Here is a 17,282-nt window from a genome sequence, read left to right on the forward strand (position 1 = left end):
AATTTGAAAAGTGATTACGAAGAGTGGCCGCCAATGTTCACAAAGTGTACTTACTAATGAATTAATATTGTGAAATGTTGAATATATGTTTGACTAATGTAGTAGTATTTCACATTAAGGGTTATGCCTTATGCTCTGGCTTTATTAACTGTAGGCCTTTATTTAGCGAATGTCTTGGCCTAGTTTGCCAGGCCTCATGTCAAAGCTGTATTTCTTAACGTGTAATAAATGGCTGTCCTAGAGAGTTAAACTGTGATTTTCCATTTTGCATTATGTACCCGCAGCCAAGAATGGCTTCTCATGAGAACCGACTACTAGAAGATGCTGTTCTCATTAATGTAACATTTTGTGTTTAATGCATGTGAGACTGACGTTTCTCAGGAGAAGAACAATGGGGATACTGACTGGAGAGGAAGCTGCAAAAATATTATTACCTGACAAGCCAGATGATGAGGACATTGCAGGACAAACCAATCAATGTCATGTAAAAGGAGTAATGGTAGGATTAATAGATTTTTAGTTTTTGTTTTATTGGATAAAGTGTGAACATGCAATTAACTGACCAATAGGGATTTGAGAAGTAGTTTTACAAGTTTTGATTTAAGGACACTGCACAGGGGGAAAGGCAGCCAGTTTTCTCTTTTCTTCTGAAGGGTTTATTTCTATTCTTTCAAGTTGCTTAAAGACTTTGCATTTTCTAAACTTTGATGCTGAATCCTGATGCCTTGCTGATCGACTGATGTCCTGAGGATGAAGACTGACTCTGCTTGCTGATCCACACTGAGGATAGGTATACTGAAGTAGACTGTTGATTATTATGCATATTTGCTGTTCCTTTCTAGATACCAACTGCATTGTTTTGATAGAGCCATAGTTAGATGTATTTCCACATTTGTGTTACTAAATTGTTTTGCATTAAGCCCAACATGCCGATGCTAATTGGATGTTAGTTAAGGATCCTCACTAATAGAATTATGCTAATAGGAATTAATGCTTGATGAATTTCTTTGCTGAACTTGAATGTACGTAATTACTTTGACGCAGTTGACTTTGTTATTAATCTGTAATGTAACTCTAGAATGTGTTGTAGTTCAAGCTTTGATTAGATTAAGTTTCTTCCGCCACTTTGGACAGCCGATATTGTTTCTGTATGTGTTCCATTTGATTTTTAGATTAATCTATATGACCTTAGCATTGTTAATAAAGGTAAATAAAAATTCTAACTTTTACCAAACGGTGTGGTTATTCATGACTAGAAAGTCATGGTGTGTGACAATTACTGACTCCATTGATTATCACTGTTATTGATTGTTATTGATTATTGACTATTGTGTATTCAATAATCACTCCTGCCGACAGGCCAAATCACAGCTTTTGGGAGCACTGAAGGTAGGGAGTCGTCGAGAGATAAGAGCTGCCAGGACTGCATATAAAACAGTACTGAAAAACGCAAAAAAAGAGTGGGAAACTAAACACTGGAACTCTTTGGTAGACGCTCTTCATGAAAAGGACTCAAAATTGTTTTAGAAATTAGTGGCAGATAAAGGACACTCTCAAAACGTGGAGACCTACCCAGTAATCCAGCCAGCACTCTGGGTGTCACATTTTGGAAATGTGTATAGAGCGGCTCAAATTAGTAGCACCACTGTTCCTTCATCTACCGAGGGGCCCAGAACCTGGTCCTTATATTTTAATACACTTAGCAACGAGATTTTGAGGAGTGGTGGGTTTCCCTCCACATGGCAAGGAGCAATCATAATCCCTGTTTTTAAAAAGGGCTCAAGGGAACTACCAACCAACTATAGGCCAATAAGTCTAATCGATATTAGCCAAAACGTTTTCTGCAAGCAAGTCTTGACTAGACTGCAGGCATGGATAGATGACTCACAGATCCTTTCCGATCTTCAGGCAGGATTCAGGAAATGAGTGAGCACAATAGATCAGGCATTTAGGTTCAATCTCCTTTGTTGGAAATATTTGACACTCAACAAGAGCCACTTGTATGTGGCCTTCATCGACCTAAAAGCTGCTTTCGACATGGTCCCAAGGGACTTCTTGTGGAATGTCCTTGAGATCTATAAACTCGACAAAGAGATGCTGAGATTGATCAGGTGTCTCCACGAGGGCACTCATGCCCAGGTACGCTGGTCTCAAGGCGGAGACTTGACAGAAACCATACCTGTTGACAGGGGGGTCAGACAGGGGTGTATCTTGGCCCCCACTCTGTTTATTCTCTTTATCAACGGTGTGGTTGACCAGCTGATGAACTGTAACCATGACCCCCCAAAGTTAGCAGGAATTCCTGTCCCTATCTTAATGTTCGCGGATGATACCTTATTGGTCTCAAGAACCCAAACGGGCCTCCAAAATGAACTCAATGCTTTTTCTAAATTTTGCATCAAGAGGGGCCTTGAGATAAATCTCTCCAAGACCAAATTTATGGCCTTCAATCTGCACAAGTCTTTTAGGGGGAAAATTACTATAGCAGGACAATCAGTAGAGAGAGTTAGTCAATTTGACTATCTGGGGATCAGACTATCGGATGACCAATGGTGGTTGGCACAGATTGAGAAGAGTTTGGCCGTCCTCCGACAGAGGTCAGTTGTGATAGGGAGAAAAATTGTTAATATCTCAGAAGGTGAAATCTCACCTGCCATTACAGTATACAAGGCAGCGGCTGTGGCAGCTTCAACTAATGGTGCTGAGTTATGGGGGCATTGCAACTCTAGATGTTTGACGACGATGGAAAACCGCTTCCTGCTTAATTTTCTGCGATTACCGATGAGTACTCCTCTCACACCCCTTAGATTTGACTTAGCCCTAAACGAGATCCACAATGAGATTGCCTTAAGACCTCTTATGCATTGGGTCCGTCTTTTGACATCCGAATACTTGTCCACCTACCAAGTAGCAGTAGCTGAGCTTTTAGCCGACGGTGGTGTATTAAAAATACCTTGGCTTAAATACATTAGAGATATGTGCCAATTTATCAAAATGGAGGAGGTGTGGAGACATCCTTGTAATCTAACAAAGGAAGTAAAGGCACAAATAAGTTGGTGCTACTGGAAGAGTATCTTGGTGCAAACTTGGACCAACAAGGTCCTAGGTAGCAGGACGCTACAGTTTCTAGACCACAAATGTAGCCCCAAGTTTGAGGTCTATATGGACAACATCAATCCCCCCCATGTCAAAACCCTTTTTATTAAATTTACGCTAGGGATATTGCCACTTAAGACATTCACTGTAAAATGGAGCAAGGAGGATTGCAATTCGAGCTTTTGTCATTTTTGCCCTGAGCAACCAGTGACACTTGCACACTTTATGTTTTTTTTGTCCCAGATATTCAGTGTCCAGGAAGAAGTGGATTATCCCTCTATGTAGATTAATGGGTATAAGGAAATATAACATATCCTTACGAATTCTTGCAAGTGACACAAGCGATAAGGTAGTTTTTGCAGTCGCAAGGTATCTACAAAGTGCATGGGCCATAAGAACCAGAGAAAATTCTGCTGATTGATTGGTATAGCCATAACCACTCTAGGCAAAAGAAGATTAATAAGGGCAATCAAGACAGGCTTAGCTAGTAAAAAAAGAAACTCTGATGTTAGCCTTGTATTGTTGTTATAATCCTGTGTATTGATAATTCATTTTAGATTAAATTACCTTAGGCAGAATTAGATTACCATGTGGAACTAAGATAGATAGGCTCACAGGATTTAAAAATGTGATATCCGCCCTGTATTGTTTTTATAATTGTGTTTTATCAACTTAACCTAGTAGAAATTTTAGCGCTCTTTAATGTATTATGTGGAATCCTTCCTTTTATCTATTTATAACTTTACTGTATGATTATGGTTTGCTGTTTACTGTATACTTTTATGGCTTTTAGCCTAAATAAAGTTATTTATTGATATTGACTATTGTGTATTGGTTTTTGATTATGTACTCAAGCTATGGTAAGAACATCTTAATTGCAAGTCAAAAGGTTCATCAACCTATTTGCGTCCCCTTGTAAATTTACTTTTAAGGTCAGACGCGCTAACAGAGATGGTAGCAGACTGATGGTTACTTTTCCTTAAGAGCTTATCATAGACGCCCAGTACAGAGTAACAGGTGTTAATGGAGATAGGTAATGGTTTGTTCCCCTAAGAGCTTACCATAGACGTCCGGTATAGAGTAACAGGTGTTAACAGTGTTGGTAAAGAAGAGGTGAAAGTTCGTCTCCCTAAAAGCCTGGTATTGGTGTTCCAAGAGATGATAGCAGCTTGATGAGTTGGTCCTTCGAGAGTTCATTATTATTGAGATTTGGTTTTTATTTTTCAATGATGCTAATTGGAGAGAAAATGACGTGCCTTAAGCCCAGAAATGACTTTCCCAGAATTGTGGATCCTGCTAATGGTTGTTTGAGGATGTTCTACGTGTTCTAGTGACAGTGTGAATGAAGTAGGTTGTGCTTGCACAGCTTATGCGAATCGCAGGTGAATTGAGAGTTTTGTGAGGATTTTAGGGAGTTTGCGTTCTCCAAATGAAGTTGTAGAAGGAGTGTGCGTACTCCGCAGTATGAGAGTAGGGAAGTCGTTGAACTTCACATGTGTGTGGTGCTTTGTGCTAAACAATTGTCCACGTGGTTCTGGATATATGGGCCCTGCGTGGTCTAAGACTCAGGAGTATATTGAAAAGTGTATGAGACACTTGGTTTTATGTTGTAATCTGTCTGGTTTAGTAGGTTGATCGGGAATGATAGACAAGTCAGAGTGTGAGTAAAGTGAGTAAAAGAAATATTTTGACTGAGATTTGGCGAGTCCTATGTGCACCAGGACAGACCCATTGATCAGTTGAGAGTAAAATTTGCGGGTCGAATTTTGCTTGCGAATGTGGGAGACCAAGAAAGAAGGAGTAGCTGGAAGTGCCGGAAGAGCCATCAGTGGAAAATCCGTAAGGTTTCAGAAGCGATTGTGGTACCTTTCCTGTAGTAAATCAGCAGATTTGTTTTTTGGTGTTTGATTAGTGTTTGTAATTTTTGCATTAGTTTGTGTGAATCAGAGTTGGGAGGACAAGCAGTAAGACTTTGTCAGCCACAGTAGAGTGAGTGTGATGTCAGTGGAGCCGCGCTGGGATAGGTCTGTTAGTGAGAAGACTCGCGAACGGATTGGCAGCCGTCCGTCACAGCCAATAGGTTGAGAAAGTAGTTGAAAGGAATCTTAGGATTAAAAGTCACTTCCTGATTTGATTTTGAATAACAAAAAAGTCAAAAAGATGACATTTTTCAAAACTTTAAAAAGTGCCTCAAGTGGAGATATGTATATTACAACAAGTGTAGGTGAGGTAACACCACCAGAAGGTACACCAGCTTACATTGTAATGGAAGAGAAGGGTGTTGCGCCATGTCTTTGGCTAAAGCAATGGTGCAAATAGACAGAGAAAGATGGGAGCTTAGCGTTTCCTCCAAATGGGACGTTAAATTTGAGGGTTTTGGAGCATTTAAGGATGGTGATATATGAATCGAAGCTCCTTCCGAGACCAGCACAGTTTGAGGCATTAGCGATTTGAGAGTTAGTAGCCAGACAACAACAGCAACAAAAATTTGTGAGGAGGATGAGAAAGGCACAAAAGACTCTAGCAGAGGCTAGATGGGACAGTGCTCAGAGAGTTTGGAGGATGGAGACTTTGCATGGAATTAAGTTGTTCCTGGCAATTACGCAGGACAATGAGAAGGAAGGAAGGAAAGCTACTCGGAAGACTAACGTAGGTCCGTCCAAAAATAGAGAGGCTAAAAAGTCTTCAACAGTAGAGGAGGAATCAGATGATGAGGAGTTTATTACTCAGTTATTGAGAAATCACCCACCACAATATACAGTACATGAGAGTGGTCCAAGTACCAGTGATGATCCCACAGCTCCGACATAGGTTAATGGAACAATAAGTCCGATGCAGGTTAGTGGTAGCCTGACATAGAATGTGATGCAGAGACGTCTTAATGTGCTCACTACTCCTGTAGTACAAAATCAGGTGCAACCCCACAGGTTCAGAGAATTTATCCTGATGTGCCCATTATGGAAATGACTTTGAATTTAATGGTGCCTACGGAAAAGATTTACCCGAGACTGATGTTGATTCAAACTGAACCAACTCCAATTTCACTGCCCCAAGTGCAGCCGCAGGTAATGCCAAGATTTACTCCAGTAACAGGGACACAGTCAGATCTGACTCTGATGTTGAATCAAAATATGGGCGTTACTCTCCCACAGAGGGTAAGTGCCAGAACAGCCCCAAAAGCTATATCGCTATCTATTACTGTTGGTCCAGCCTTACCCTTATATGCACAGAAGAAACCTACTGTAGGTGATCAGGAGGCAATGTCCCAGAATATAATGAGGGGAGGACATAATGAAAATGCTCAAGTAGTATCTTCTGTTGGACAGACTTTTGATGGATCAAGATCATTACTAGACCTTAGTCCATTTGTAACACTTCCAGATACTATGGCAGGGTCAAATGTTAGTCAGAGTTTTAAATTGTCGACACCGCAGACCCTAAATGTAGTTGCACAGCAGGTGCCACCGGTCCAAGCAAGTAACATTTTGTTGCAAAGTTTGACAGCTCAGCAGCTGACTGAATGGTTAGACAGGTTGAATACACCACAGAGTGAGTATTTGAATTGTGCTAGGTTAAGCATGGAAGAGGGTGAACTATGGGGTGACTAGGTTAGAATCCTACACAGAGGCAGAATTGAGATATTTGTGACCAAAGATTACGAGAGAAGTGAGCAATGTACATCAGAGACTAGCAGACTTGGCAGAGAGGTACGGCATATAAATAGAGAAAATGAAGCATTTGAAAAAGAATTAAGGATTAGGGCCCATATTTATACTTTTTGACGCTAAACTGCGCTAACGCAGTTTAGCGTCAAAAAGTTTTGCGCCGTCTAACGCCATTCTGAAGCACCATGCGGGCGCCGTATTTATGGAATGGCGTTAGACGGCGCAATCAGACCGGCGCTGCCTGCTTTGCGTGGGAAAAAACCACTTAGACCAGACAGCGCCGGCGTAGGGGGAAAATGGCGCATGGGCGTCTTAAAATGGGGCAAGTCAGGTTACGTCGAAAAAATCGTCTTAACCCGACTTGCGCCATTTTTTAACGACGCCCATCCCCCATCAACATGACTCCTATCATTGTAAAGATAGGAGTCATGCCCCCTTGCCCAATGGCCATGCCCAGGGGACTTCTGTCCCCTGGGCATGGTCATTGGGCATAGTGGCATGTAGGGGGGCACAAATAAGGCCCCCCTATGCCACCAAAAAAAAATATAAAAAATAAAAAATTATACTTACCTGAACTTACCTGAATGTCCCTGGGGTGGGTCCCTCCATCCTTGGGGGTCCTCCTGGGGTGGGCAAGGGTGGCAGGGGGGGTCCCTGGGGGCATGGGAGGGCACCTGTGGGCTCATTTTGAGCCCACAGGCCCCTTAACGCCTGCCCTGAGCAGGCGTTAAAAAGTGGCGCAAATGCGCCGTTTTTTGCCACGCCAACTCCCGGGCGTCTCTTTTGCCCGGGAGTATAAATACCACGTAAAGGCCTGGGAGTCATTTTTTAGACGGGAACGCCTCCCTTGCATATCATTAACGCAAGGAAGGGGTTCACGCTAAAAAATGACGCACATTCCGGGAACTTTGGCGCTATTCGCCTCTAACGCCATAGTATAAATATGGCGTTAGTTGGCGTTAGTTTTGCGTCGAAATTGCGTCAAAAAAAACGACGCAATTTCGGCGCAAACGGAGTATAAATATGGCCCTAGATTTTGTGGCTAAAGATTTTGAACACATGAGATCTGCCGGAATGAAGGCACACCTTAATGAATTGCTTTAAAGTGCGCCGACCTGGGGAGCATGAGACAAATGGGAAGGCAGATGGGTAAAGAAAAGAGACAAGAGATAAAGGGATTCTTTGGAGCTGACTGAAAATGTGCAGCAGCATAAAGATCCAGTGAAAGTTTTACCAATGAGAGAGATTCCAGGGGGAAATTTTGTTGATGTCCCATGGAGCAGAAGTGACATTCTGTCATTTACAAATGATTATCCAAAATTGAGAGAGAAGCCAGTAGAGTGGTATCAGCAGACAGGCAGGTTTGTGAAACTTGCAAAGTGCCTATGGGAGAACTTGAACACATTACTAGAGATGGTGATCCCAGCTGATTTGTGGATGAAGTGTAAGAGGAGTATAGATTGTCCAACAAGCAAACCGGAGAGAGACAAGAATACAGGTGCACCATCTCCTGAGGTTATGAAATATTACTATAAGGTGATTGAGTTTTTGAAAATAAGAATTTCACCAAACTACATTGATTGTCAGAGGAATGACAGGACAGCTCAGGAACCAAAGGAGTCGATACATGCATATTATGAGCAATTGAGAAGAAAGACATGTTTCATTTTGTATTCAGATTTGTGGAGGGATTGAGACCTAAAATTAGCCAGATGATTAAGAGTCATTTGATTTGCTGGCAAGAAAAACCAATTGATGAGGTGTTGCAGTATGCAAAATACTGTAGTGATGAGACTGAGTTAAAGCAGAAAAGGTTGAAAGAGAAGGTGATGGTGATGCAGATTAAAGTAGGCCAAACAGGAGTGCAGGGAAATTTTCCGCAGCAGTTGCCACAGCAGCAGCAGGGAAATGTGATTTTTTAGCCCCAGATGAGAGGTAGATGTCATGGAGGAAATATGAATTGTGGTCCAGACTTAAGTACTGTAGTGGTTCAGAATGATGTGCAGGGAATGAAAGAATTATTGCCATGTCACATTTGCGGAGCTGTTGGACATTGGAAATGGGAGTGTACTGATGATGGTGCAGGAAGGTGTCGTTCAGCAGAGTAATGACATCAATTCATTCTAGAATGTGAGAGGACCGAGAGTGAGAGGTCCTCATCCAAATTTTCAGAATAGTGTGGATCAAGTGCAAAATTTCCAACCCATGCTGCAGGTGCAAATGCCACGTGTACAAATGTCACAGTTGCAGCCAATGCAACAGCAGGTTCCCATGGTACCTAGACAGCTAATTCAAATACTTCAAACCCCAATGGAACAACAACAGATCACAGGTTAAAGAATTAATAGTAACACAGTGCACCAATTTCTGTTACACAGTGAGAATGGAATAAATGATGATTGGTCGAGTGACAGTTCAGAAGAGGAGCTGTGTGTGCTTGCAACTTCCTTAGAAGTAGATCAAAGAGGTCCATATGTGAAGGGTAAGGTCATGGGTCACAAAGTTTCATTCTTGGTTGACACAGGAGCTACACACTCTACAGTGAAAAGTGCAGAAGTTCCAGATTTGCCCCTGTTGGAAATGGCCTTTCTGCCTACCAGCCCCCCAGCTGGAGGAGAAGCTCATCCAAAGACCCCACTCAGGGTCTCCACTTAGCAGTGGATGGACTGGGGCCTAGCTCTTGATGCTGACAGCTGTCTGGAATGGAACAGGCCACCTCACTTTGTTGGCCATGGTGGTACTCTCTGCATACTGGGATGCATATGTGAGCAAATTAAAGTTAGGAGCTTCGCAGATGGGGTCCTCAGGTGATGAAAAGGGTTCCCCATGGGTCAGTTCAGTGTCCCCAGAGAGTATACACAAAGAAGCATCACTGAGTTCAGAAAGGTGTAGAACTGGCTAGTGCCCATGCAGTAGTGAGCCATTTTTCCATGTTCCATCGCCTTAAGCAGGGAAGTCCATCAGAGTGTTAATTAGTCTACCCCGGCTTTAGGCTGGAAGGGGGATATGTTGGAAATGGCCTTTCTGCAGGATCATCCCCAGACTTTTTGCCTCCCTCCTTCTCTTTCTGTGACCTCATTTTAGCTGGCTTTAGGACTCTGCACACTTTCCCCCTGCTAATCAGTGCTAAAGTGGATATGCTCTCTCCTTAAAACATAGTAACATTGGATCATACCCAATTGGACTATTTAATTTACTTATAAGTCCCTGGTAGAGTGCAACATAGGTGGCCAGGGCCTATAGATTAAATGCTACTAGTGGGCCTGCAGCAGTGATTGTGCCATCCACTTAAGTAGCCCCTAAACCTTTTCTCAGGTCTGCCATTGCAAGGCCTGTGTGTGCCGTTTCACTTCCTGTTCAACTTGGCATTTAAAATAACTTTCCAAGCCTAACCCCCCCTTTTTATACATATAAGACACCCCTAAGGTGTGACCTAGGTAACCCATAGGGCAGGGTGCTGTGTAGGCAAAAGGCAGTACATGTATCTGTGTAGTTGACATATCCTGGTAGTGTAACACTCCTCAATTCGTTTTTACACTGCTGTCACCAACTGGATGAAGAGCAGTCAACTAAAGCTTAACTCAGATAAGACAGAGATCCTCATCATCAGCCTCACCCCCTCAGCTTGGAATGCCTCCTGGTGGGCGCCCACGCTGGGAGCTGCACCAATGCCCACCAACCACGCCCGCAACCTGGGTTTCATCCTTGATTCATTGCCCTCCATGGCCCACTAAGTCAACACTGTTTCATCCTCCTGCTTCAACACTCTCCGCATTCTCCGCAAAATCGACAAGTGGATCCCTACCGAAACCAGAAGGACGGTTACCCAGGCCCTCGTCAGCAACCGACTGGACTACAGCAACACTCTCTATGCGGGAGCCAAGCCGGCTCTGCAGAAAAGACTGCAACGGATACAGAACACCTCTGCACGCCTTATCCTCAACATCCCCAGCCCACATCACAGCCCACCTGAGAGAACCATGCTGGCTTCCCATCAACAAAAGGATCACATTCAAACTCCTAACCCACGCCCACAAAGCACTCCACAATGCCAGACCTGCATACCTCAATGATCGTCTCACCTCCTACACCCCAAACCGCCAGCTCCACTCCACTGACCTCGCCCTCACCACCGTCCCACGCATCCACATGTTGTGTAGCCATTTTAGTTATAGCTCCATTTACGTTATTTTGACACACTAGGCCGCTGTGCACTTTAACCTAGATATATTTTATTCAGCCTCGTCTTATTATTGTTACAATAACCATTTTTACGGTCTTGTTTATTTTCGTCTATCTAACTGTTTTTGCCTAGGCCAGCACTCTGTTCTCAAACAAGACATTCTTGATCACTCTGTGCGTCTTCCAAGGCTACAGCACAGTACATTGCTGGTGAAGGTGGTAGAAGTTTAGTCTCTAACATTTGTAGAAAATACACATACTTATGTAGGGAATTTTTCTTAGAATATCAGCTGTGTTATTATAAAAACACTTCCTTGTCCCTTATACGTTAGAGGGAGATTCCAGCCAGGGAACCACGACTGTATGCTGATTGCCGAATGCTTCGCTATAGATGCTAATGCAGACCGCAGGCCTTTGCTCAGGTATGGGGGTTGATGTCTTCCGAGGGGAACCTGAAGGGCAGAATTAGAGCTTAACATGCTGTACTCTACCCCAGCCTAGGTAGGGATAAGTCCATCGAAAATAGTGGCAATATCATAGCGTTGTTTTTATGCTTCACTCTTTTAGTCACAATTCTAATACTGTCAGGTTGTGTCGTCCTGGTTATTGCAGCTCACGCTTTGCTTTCTAAGATGCAGTTGTTTTATTAAAGCTATCATTAAAACATATACTGCTTCTGTTTGTCATTTATATATGAGACTGAATTGTAAGTGAGGGAACCGGATGAGACCTTAGTGACCACGAATTCCCTGAGAAGTCAAGTATGTCATGCGCTCGGCTGCCCAATCATCACCATCTTCTGATGAGGATGAGGCACTGTTAGTTAGCCAGAGCAAAACCCGGATTGGAGTGACAGGTGTCACCCGCAGTGGCTTAGACTCAGTCTCCCACACCGCGGGAACAAGAACAATGAGAGCCTACGCAACACACAGGGCAATAACCGGTGGCAGACATTTCTCCTACCTCGCTGCCAAGACCTGGAACACCCTACCCTTCCACCTACGGCAGACCAAGGACCTACTGACCTTCAGGAGACTCTTCAACACCTGGCTGTTCAAGCTGTAGCAGTCCCCCCCTCCCAAGAACCTTGAGCCCTCACGGGTGAGTAGCGCGCTCTACAAATGCAATGATTGATTGATTGAGAGGCCTGCTCCCTTCATGGGCTAACATTGGGGCTGCCCTCATACACTGTTTGAGTGGTAGCGGTTGATCTGAAAAGAGTAGGAAGGTCATATTTAGTATGGCCAGAATGGTGATATAAAATCCTGCTGACTGGTGAATTTGGATTTAATATTACTTTTTTAGAAATGCCTCTTTTAGAAAGTGAGCATTTCTCTGCACTTAAATCTTTCTGTGCCTTACAAGCCACATCTGGCTAGGTTTAGTTGACAGCTCCTTGTGCATTCCCTCAGACACACCAAAAACACAGGATACTCAGCCTCACTTGCATACATCTGCATTTTGGATGGGTCTTCCTGGGCTGGGAGGGTGGGGGGCCTGATACTTGCATATCAAAGGACAGTAGCTTGCCCTCACACAAAGGACTGCCACACCTCCTACTGGGAACCTGGCAGACAGGATTGAACTGAAAGGGGACCTGGTGCACTTCTAAGTCACTCTTTGAAGTCTCCCACACTTCAAAGGCACATTTGGGTATATAAGCAGGGCCTCTGCCCCTACCAACTCAGATGCTTCTTGGGGTAGACACTATCTCACAGACACTTCCTGGAGAAGAAACTTGCAACCAGAACCTGCATCCTGCCAAGAAAAACTGCCTGGCTGCCCAAAACACTCACCTGACTGCTTTCAGTGAAGGACTGCTGCCTTGCTGTTGCCCTGCTGTCTTGCTGCTCTCTGGCTGCGGTGAAGAAGTGCTCTCCAAGGGCTTGGATAGAGCTTGCCTCCTGTTCCCCGAAGTCTCAGGACCAAAAATGCTTCATCTCTTCAAGAAGGACTCCTTGTGTGGCGAAATTCAATGCACAGCCTGCCAGAAACGATGCACAGCCTGCACTGCAGTGAAAATTTCACTGCACGTTGAACTGGAACATCGCAGCCCGACTTTGTCAATGAGAAGATCGATGCAGCGCCAGAGTAGCAACCGGATATTTGACGCACAGCCCACTGGATCGATGCACAGCCAACCCAGAACGACGCAGCCTGACTTCCAGAGAGGAATTGACGCAGCGCCTGCCATGCCATAGAAAATTTGACACATCAACCACCGGATCGACGCACCGTCCCCGGGGTATCTGAAAACCCAGTGACCAGAAGAGAATCCACGACCGAGCACCGGAAATCAACGCACAGCCATCCCTGCATGAAAACTAAACAAAGTATCGCCGTGTGAGGGCCGAGATATCGACACACACCCTTTTGTTTCCATGCATCTCCTCCTCTGCACTTCTTTGTGGAGATTTTTCACGCGAACCAGGTACTTTGTGCCTGAAAGAGACTTTGGCCCTTATATATACTTTTTTAGCACCACATTTGCACCGCTTTTTGACGCAAAAACAGCGCAAACTTGCAAAATAAAATTGTATTTTGAAAGTTTGCACCGTTTCTGCATCAAAAAATGATGCAAATGCAGTGCTAAAAAAGTATAAATATGGGCCTTTGTATCACTTTTCAGTGATATCTCAACACATACTTATTGCATTTTAATCATTTTGACCTGCATTTATCCAGATAAATATTATGGGGGTCATTCTGACCCCGGCGGTCTAAGACCGCCGGGGCCAGGGTCGGCGGGAGCACCGCCGACAGGCCGGCGGTGCCCTGCAGGGCATTCTGACCGCGGCGGTTCAGCCGCGGTCACAAGAGGCAAACCGGCGGTCTCCCGCCGGTTTACCGCTGCCCTTAGAATCCCCCATGGCGGCGCAGCTTGCTGCGCCGCCATGGGGGATTCTGACACCCCCTACCGCCATCCTGTTCCTGGGGGTTCTCCCGCCAGGAACAGGATGGCGGTAGGGGGTGCCGCGGGGCCCCTGGGGGCCCCTGCCGTGCCCATGCCAATGGCATGGGCACGGCAGGGGCCCCCGTAAGAGGGCCCCGCAAAGTATTTCAGTGTCTGCTAAGCAGACACTGAAATACGCGACGGGTGCAAACTGCACCCGTCGCACCCCTGCAACTACGCCGGCTCAATTCTGAGCCGGCGTCCTCGTTGCAGGGGCATTTCCTCTGGGCCGGCGGGCGCTCTTTTGGAGAGCGTCCGCCGGCCCAGAGGAAATGTCTAAATGGCCGCCGCGGTCTTTTGACCGCGGTGCGGTCATTCAGCGGCGGTACCTTGGCGGACGGCCTCCGCCGTCCGCCAGGGTCAAAATCAGGCCCTATATGTTTTTCTAAACACTGTGTGGTGTATTTGTGTGGGGCTACATGATATTATTGTGTGATTTCTTGCACAAATACTTTACACATTGCCTTCTAAGTTCAGCCTGAATGTTCAGTGCCAAGCTACCAGAGGGTGGGCACAGGATAATTTGGACTGTGTGTGGCTTACCCTGACTAGAGTGAACGTCCTTGCTTGGTCAGGGAGTAACCTGACTGACAACCAAAGACCCCATTTCTAATAGCCCCTTTCAGGTAGAACAGTTCAGGTTGTGGGAGTAGCAAACCAGTATTTTACAAACCTGATTACAGATCCAGTTCAAGTTGAGATTGGCAACTTTCAGGGATTGCACAAATTCGTAGTCTGTGATTGAAGTCCAGTATCCCTACTGGGAAAGGACTTGCTGTGTAAAACGAAGTGTTCGATAACTTGTTCAAATGAGGGAATTGAGATACAGATGAATAGTGATGATGAAGATGACCAAGCCCCAGAAATAGAAGGTGAAACTACAAATGAGGAATTCCCTCTGATTGAATTCTTCCCAATGTTCACAGTGAAAGAGCTTCCTCCTGATTTGCAGTAAACGGTTAAAGAGAAAGTGTGGGATTTGGCAGGAAAAGAAGTAGGTTTGATAAAGGGAGTTGAGCCAGTTACAGTTACTGTGAAACTGAATGCAGTTTTTCCTCAATTTCCACAGTACCACATGCCACAGGATGTCCTTATGAAGGTTGCTCAGATAATTGCAGACTTTATAAAGCAAGGGGTTCTGAAGGAAATATTGAGCACAATTTGAGAAAAATAAATGAGATTGTGATCAAATGTTGTCCCGTGGTGCCAAATCCAGCTGTGATAATGTTTCAGATTCCATGTGATTCCATGTAATGCCGAGTGCTTCACCGTCATTGATTTGTCACAAGCCTTCTTTTCTGTGCCTCTTCATGAGGTTTGTCAATTTCTCTTTTGTTTCAAATTCCTGGATCGAGTTTATTGCTGGTGCAGAACACCTCAAGGGTCTTCAGAGTCACCTTTCATATTTAATCAGATCTTGAAAAAGAATTTGGAGTTGTTGGAATTACTTTTCCAATTGACCTTGGTGCAGTACATTGATGACTTGTTGATTGCGTCCAAAACAAGGGACGACTGCAAGTATGATACGATTGGGAAAGAATGGTCACAAGGTGTCTCCGCTTAAATTGCAGTACTGTCAGAAGGTGGTGAAGTACTTGCATCATCAGATTGGGAAGGGATCAAGAAAGGGATCAAGAAAGATATCTAGGGAACGGATTACAGCCATATTGCAGATAAATCCCCTGACCATACAGAGAGATGTCAGGATGTTTTTAGGGATGGTAGGCTATTGTCGCCAACAAATCCCAGATTTTTCAATCATTTCGAGGCCATTGCAGAAGTTGACTCATGAGGAAGTCAATGATCCCATAGTGTCAGACCAGGCTGGAATGAAAGCATTCACCGAATTGTCTGTGAAAGGCTCCAGCGTTGGGTATGCCTGATTACACAAAACCTTTCACATTGTTTTGTCATGAGCGTGATGCATGGTCTTTGTCTGTCTTGGCAACTATTGCTCCCCTGCAGGAGTTTGAACTGAGTAATCTGTCAGTTAAAGATATACATGATAATGCAGCATTGCTGTCAATTACAGAACGTGAAGCAGACCCTACTACCATATCACAAATTTTGAAGGACCTTGACGTCATACCGGATGTCAGTTTAACTAATGGCCTAAAGAAGAAATTGAGATGGATACCTAAGTAATCTAACATTAATAATCTTGATGTGTTTTATGACATAGGGCCTGATTCTAACTTTGGAGGACGGTGTTAAACCGTCCCAAAAGTGGCGGATATACCACCTGCCGTATTACGAGTCCATTATATCCTATGGAACTCGTAATACGGTAGGTGGTATATCCGCCACTTTTGGGACGGTTTAACACCGTCCTCCAAAGTTAGAATCAGGCCCATAGTTTGTAAAGACCTAGATCGAACCATATCTAAGGATAAGCATTGGAGAATTAACAAGAACTTGAGTTATGGTGAACAGCAGGACTTGAAATTTATTCAACAGGAGGAAGGCATTATTATTAGACAGGCTGACACGGGTGGTAACGTTGTTGTCATGAATGGGTTGGACTATGAGAATGAGATTTGTATACAATTGAGTGATGATAGATGTTATGAGAGTATTACATACAACCCGATTCCTGGGCTATCATACAAAATCAACAGTAAATTTAAGATATGGCATCAACAATGCCTTCTCAATGATGATGAATATTTATATCTTAAAGTGGACCGCCCCAAGTTTCTATGTCTTTATACTCTACCAAAAATTCATAAAAAGTTACCATTTCCACCTGGGAGGTCATTTGTTCCTGGCATCTCGGGACCAACAGAGAGATTGTCAGAATATGTGGATTTTTTTTGCAACCTTTTGTTCACAACCTTCCCTCTTACATTAAGGACACTAAACATATCCTCGGTATATTGAATGATGTAGAATGGGTGGAGAATATGCTGTTAGTAACACTAGATGTTGTTGCGTTATACACTAGTATTGGACATGATCTAGGCTTACAGGCAATACAATATTTTTTTAATAGAAAATCAGCAAGTTTGTGGAAACACACAGAAATGTTGATCACAATGATAGACATGATTGTATTTAACAATTTTTTCTATTTGGCAAAAATTAGTATAGACAAAAACAAGGGGTGGCAATGGGTTTGAGATTTTCTCCTTCCTATGCGAATCTGCTCATGGGTTGGTTTGCGGAGAAGTGGGTCTGGGGTCCTGGTTCCACTCAGTGGCAGACATATATATTATATTGGGGTCATTACATTGACAACTGTCTTATGATTTGGACAGGCACTATTGAACAATTAATTGGCTTCTGTGAATACCTTAACTGCAATGAGGTGAACATTAGATTTACTTACCAATATAGCTCTGTAAATATTGAATTTCTGGATGTGGAATTATTTGTGGAAGGTAAGA

The sequence above is a fragment of the Pleurodeles waltl genome, chromosome 1_2 (assembly GCF_031143425.1).
Source record: "Pleurodeles waltl isolate 20211129_DDA chromosome 1_2, aPleWal1.hap1.20221129, whole genome shotgun sequence".
Lineage (NCBI taxonomy): Eukaryota > Metazoa > Chordata > Amphibia > Caudata > Salamandridae > Pleurodeles > Pleurodeles waltl.